Here is a 6,125-nt window from a genome sequence, read left to right on the forward strand (position 1 = left end):
GTCCCTTATTTGGCCACTTCCTCCTCCTCCTGAGGCTGACTACCAAGGTCCAGCTATCAAAGTGTTGAACTCCACCAATCAAAAGCCCCTGTTGGCTCACCTAATTAACATACCTAACTTAAATTAAAATACCTCATCCTAACACAAGGTTTCCTTTACAAACCACCATTTTTCTGCAGGCCATGTCTGTCTCCTCTCCATCCAGAGGCAGTCCATTCCTAGGCAAACACTCTCTCTCCCTCTTCTTTGTTTCTTTCTCCTTCTCCCTCATCCTTTATCTCCTGTTTTTGTCTGATATTCTCTGCCCTCTGTCTCTTGGGGGACAAATAAATCTCCTTTGTGCTGAGACCTTGGTCTTGAGCTGATACCAATCTCTTTATGTAACATATGTGTAGAAACATGCGAAATAAAGCACTAACTGCTCAGCTGACAACTTTTCCCAGAGTCAGTGCATCCCTCTACCTGAAGAAGCACCAGTCGCCTGAATTCTGTCAATAGAGTTCAGTTTATCCAGCATTTGGAATTTATATAAGTGGACTATACAGTGTGTGTGTGTGTGTGTGTTTGTGTGTGTGTGTGTGTGTGTGTGTGTGTGTGTGTGTGTGTTTTAATTTCTGATTTCTCTCCCTCGGTGGTATTTTTGGAGTGGTTCATTCATCACAAAACACATGGCAGTTGCAGAGGCCTGTTAAATCTCACTGCTGTGTACTTATGGAATCTATGTCCAGGACACATTACATGCTCGCTCATAGCTGTTTGGCTCACACACACAGTGGTGTGTATAAGATCACTATTGTTTTGTTTCAGAGACATAGGATTGTGTTGGGCATACACTGTGGGGATTGTAAGTATTAAATCGTGTCGCATCATATTCTGCATACATTAGTAGACACTGTCAAGTTATTTCTCAAGCAAGTTTGCCAGTTTTCACACCATCAAAGGTGGATGCTGTTAGCTGGCTGCCCTACATAACTGTCTCTTCATCTAGTCTCTCTTTATCATGTTAGCTAGTTTAGTTGGAGTGTAGACATTTCACATTTCTGTATTAATTATACTCCCTTTGGCATTTAATGAGGATGGACACTTTTCATATGCCTGTGGTGTTTTGAGAAGGGCTTGTTAAAATCCTTAGTTCGCTCTTCTACGGGCAAGTCTTTGTATTATTGACATGTAGGAGTTTCTGACGTGATTCCTTTGTTCTCTCTGCACTCACAATATCTTCTTCTGCTCTGAAACCTCTCAACCTCTTCTCCAGTTCACATCACCTCTCTTTTATTTGTACACCTTAATAAACAAGTTTTGTTTGCTCAATTAGCCAAACTTTTCCTTTTCATTGTCGCTTCTAATATGGGCCCAAACTAACCCATAACTTTTCCAACATCAATACAATACTCACTTTACCCTCAGATACCTTTGTAAAACCTCTGTTGACAATAGATTCCCAGATCAATGTCTGGATCTACTCTTCTACCTCATTGGTTTATCTGTCAAATTATTAAATCAGTACCACATGTCTTAATAATGAAGCTACACAATAAGTCTTGAAACTTGAGATTGTTGGCCCTCCAGCTTTGATGTTTCTTCAGAACGCCTATCACTTGTGAATATATTATTTATATATTGACATATCATTTGTATTAAATATACTTCTATAATATTTGTAATTTTCATGGCACAGTGGTTTTCCACTGTTTTCTAGGTAGGCAATAACTTGGGGGATTCTATATTTTTTAAATAAACATGACAATTTCCACATATCTCCTCCCTATGTCAACAGCGACCATAACAAAATGGACGAGAATCTCAGGAGGCATTGTTGTGGTCACATCAAACCATTTGGAAAGATTAGAAAATCCTGAAGAAACTGTGCCTTTACCAATGTGGGTTGAACATTAGTTACTGTACTGGCTGACTTTTTTTTGTGTGTCAACTTGGCACAAGACAAGTCATCAGAAAGGAAGGAACCTCACTTGAAGAAATGCCTCCATGAGATCCAGCTGTAAGGCGTCTTCTCAATTAGTGATCAACAGGGGAGGGCCCAGCCCATGGTAGGTGGCGCCATCCTTGGGCTGGTGATCCTAAGTTCTTTAAGAAAGCAAACCAGTAAGCAGCATCCTTCCTTGACCTCTGCATCAGATCCTGCCTCCAGGTTCCTTCCCTGTTGTAATTCCTGTCCTGACTTCCTTTGGTGATAAACAGTGATGTGAAAGTATAAGCTGAACAACCTCTTTCTTCCTTAACCTGCTTTTTGGTCATGGTGTATTGTCACAACAATAGAAACCCTGACAAGGACAGTTACACTATGACCTGTCTCTCTACATATCCTACTGTCCACAGCCTTGCTGTGCTAGGTTAGATGTAATTTGGCAACCTTTTGTATCTTGATGCTAAATATTCTTTCTGCACACATATCTGACCATCTCACTTATCATAGTGACTCAATTGTAAAGATGCAGATGAGGCTGCCTTAGATTTTGCTAAGATGTGAGGTAGCCCTCACTGGTGAATAGGGTGCCCTCAACATTTTGAATTAATGCTCTACAATGACCAAAGTAGAGCATAATTAATAAAATATTCTTTAGAATTTTCTCCTAACTCTGGAAATAACTGAATAAAATTTTTGATATTCAATCTGTGAGCATGGAACATGCTTTTATTTATCATGGCGTCCTTTAATTTTTCCAAAGAGTTGGCAATTTTTCTTCACAGAGATTTTTTGTTTATTTGTTTGTTTCTGTTTTTACATTATTCTAGGTATGTGATAACGTAGGCATTACTGTAATTGGAATTGTATTCCTAAATATAAATGTCATAATTATTTCATTCAGTTCATTCTTCCCTAAATTTTATCACTGAAAGCTTGGTCTACTAAAAAAAAAAAAAATAGCTATATACAGAAGTGAGAAACCTAGGACAAGTTGACTCATCAGCAACCATGTGTCACATTAACAGAACTACCTTTGTGCGCGCACACACACACAAGACTGCTGTTTTGAATAAATATTGATCACCTTGTCCTGACAGTGAGTCAAAATGTGTCTGCGAGAGACAACGTGTTTTAGGGCTTCTGATTCTTGCTCAGTTCTGAAACTCTTTTACATCATGGGCCTTTGTGAGTTCATTCTGATAAAAGTCACTGTCAAGATTTGTATGACCTAACTCGGATGTATCATGCCCACACTCAAGAAGAAAATGATGGCCATGTAGCTACTCCAGTATGCGAATCTCCTTCAGTGTAAATGACCCAAACTGCTGATAACCTATCAGCTGCCTTGTTGTTACCCTGTGGCACCTCTTACAGGGGACGTGAGTTTCCAGATGGCTTGTGCGCTGGGAGCTGGGAGCTGCTGTATCCCTCCAGGGCAGCTCTCGTTCTCTCTGGTTATGGCAGAAGAACAAGGGAGAACTGACACTCTGGTTGACAGTGACTGGGATGAATGATGCACAGAGCAGAGAAACATGTAGGCATAAGTAAGAAAAAGGTACGCACCTTAGGGTTATCTTGGAGCCTAGTTGTTAAGCCCTGCAGAGCCCTAGTTTTAAACAACAGACATCGTACCATTAATTTCCTCCTGGGTAATGCATTTGGGAAATCTGTATAACACAGCCTGATGGCTTGACAAGGAGCTATATTCCAGGAGACCTGACTCATGCTGTGGCGTTCCTTCATAAATGCCATTCTGAGATGATAACCTGATTCCTATCTCAGAATTCCTCCTGCCATCCCAGATCATAAATGTGCCAACCTGCAATATCTCTGGATACCTCAAATTTCCAATCCCACTTTACATTTGCTACTTAGTGTTTTGTCAATAGTTTTCCTTCCCCTCCCCCTGCCCCTTGTGAGTTGGGCAATAGAGTGGCCTTGCATTTATGGTGATCCCCCGGCCTCAGCCTCCAGAATGCCAGTACCACATGCGTTCGCTAGCACACTTCATATTTTCACAGAACTGCCCTTTCCTGTATTACAGAAACAATTCAGCAAAATAACAACACAGAAGAGAATATTGCTTCTTCCTGAGAATATTTTGCCCCCCCCCAAAAAGCAACTTCTAAAATATCAAAAATAAGGTATCAAAACCAAATCAAAGCACACAAAGCACAGCCATAGCCCCCAACTCTGCATTCGAGCCCCCAAAGCACTGGAAGCAGAAGAGCTAAAGGCTAAATCATTCCAGCCCTGAAGTTTGTTTTTCCTCCCTTATTGCTTTAATCTCTTAAAGGTTTTATGATTTTCCTGAAATCAAATTAACCAGTAGCTGCTGCCCAGCAGCCATGGGAAGCCCATAATGAGCACCAATCAAACAAAAGAAGAAATCACAAAAGATGTACACGTCCAGGCTAGCCCTAACCACAGGATAGCTGAGGATTGCCTTGAACATCTGACCCTCCTGCCTCTGTCTTTGAGGTTCTGGTGTTAAAGGAATGTACCATTAAACCCAGTTTCCAGTGTTGAAGAAGACGTTAGGTATAAACGCATGATCATTTTAGGAATATCCAGATGAACTTGAGCAAGACCAAAACTACAAAAGCACAAGCACTGCGTGTTCTGGAAGTTCTGACACATGAAATGCATCTAGTGTAGGGGAAGAGGACCTCCACAGAGGGGCTTGGCCAAGGGACAGGTCTGAGAAGCAGATACATGGGAGGCGTTGCCCACTGATGAGAATGACAAAACTAAGGGGTGACTAAATCAAAACAGGGTGCAAGGGCTAGGATGATGGCTCAGCAGGCAGCTGCTAACCCAAACCTGATGGCCAACATTCTACCCCCAGAACTTCCCCATAAAGATGGAGGGAGAAGGGAATCACAAAGTTGTCCTCTGATTTCCACACGTGTAGGATGGCATGTGCATACATATGCATTCACACACACACGCATACAAATAATCATATTGATGCTTTTAAAGGAACATAGCTGAGTATCAAGAAGAAAGTAATCTTGTTCAGGAACACTAGTAAGAGCTTCCGGAGGGGGACCATCCTTGTTTTATAGATGTTAAACTTGGAAAGCTGCACAGCTTATCAGAAAACTAGGCACAGGGAACATTGTAGGCAACGGTGTAATCCTTTAGAAGGATCAGACAAAAGCTGTGTGGGTGAGTTGGTGACAGGAAAGACTAGTGGTAAGGGATGTCACCAGACTCTTTTGCAGTAGCCAGGTGGAGATGTGGACAGGGCAGGAAGGGAGGGCATTAGAAATGGGACAGGCCACCTCTATGGGGTCCTATTCATGGGGGCTTCCTTCTGTGTGCCTCCCTACCCTTTCTACTGTGAGAAAACCTCTCATCAGTGAGGCAGTGCAGGCAAAAGGATGCTGGCATTCATCGGGGATAAGACAGCTTCTCCTGACAGGATGAGTGACACAGAACCAAGTTTTGTAGCCTGTCTCGTGGACGCTTCTGGGAAAAGTGTCCACTTGGGTGACCTTTGGTTGTTCGTGATCATGGGGATATGACACAATCTCCTCCCTTAGATTAAAAAAAAAAAAAAAGCAGATCCTTTTCATTGCTTTGCTGGCTCTTCTCTCCTAGCTCCCAGCCAACTTTGTTTTCCCTTAGGGTCTCCTCCTATCTGCTCTCCTCTCAGGATGACATAGTCTTGGATGTTTTGTTCTGTTTCAGCCAAACTTTATGTGATTTTAAAATATGAAAAGAGTATATGTTACCAAAATCACTCTGGACTTGCTGTCCATAACTCAGTGATAATAACTTCACTAGTGAAGAGAAAAATGCAGTTTTCACCACAAACGCTCCCGTGATGATTCAGCCCCAACTCTTGCCAGAGAGACGGCTACGCCATTTTTTCCCCCTCTTCCCAGCATGCAGCCTTCAGCAAAGAAGTGTTCGCATCCTAATTCTTTTCTATATTAGGATAAAAAGTTTTTTTTGGCTTGCTGGGTTTGGAACCTCGAGGAACGCGCGGAGGTGGGGGGCAGCCTCTCAGAAGGCCTTCCTTGTACATCTAAGTTGGTCTGTGTCCCGGGAACGCAGGGCCTAGACCCATGAATGGACCCCCAAAGAGCAATAGCTCAGAGATCATCACCTCAGAAGTTGGACATGTTTCCACTTGGGGTGCAGATGGTATCTATTTAGCTAGAATCCTTCCACGGTGGCTGTGCTTTAC

The sequence above is a fragment of the Acomys russatus genome, chromosome 3 (assembly GCF_903995435.1).
Source record: "Acomys russatus chromosome 3, mAcoRus1.1, whole genome shotgun sequence".
In the NCBI taxonomy this organism is placed as follows: Eukaryota; Metazoa; Chordata; class Mammalia; order Rodentia; family Muridae; genus Acomys; species Acomys russatus.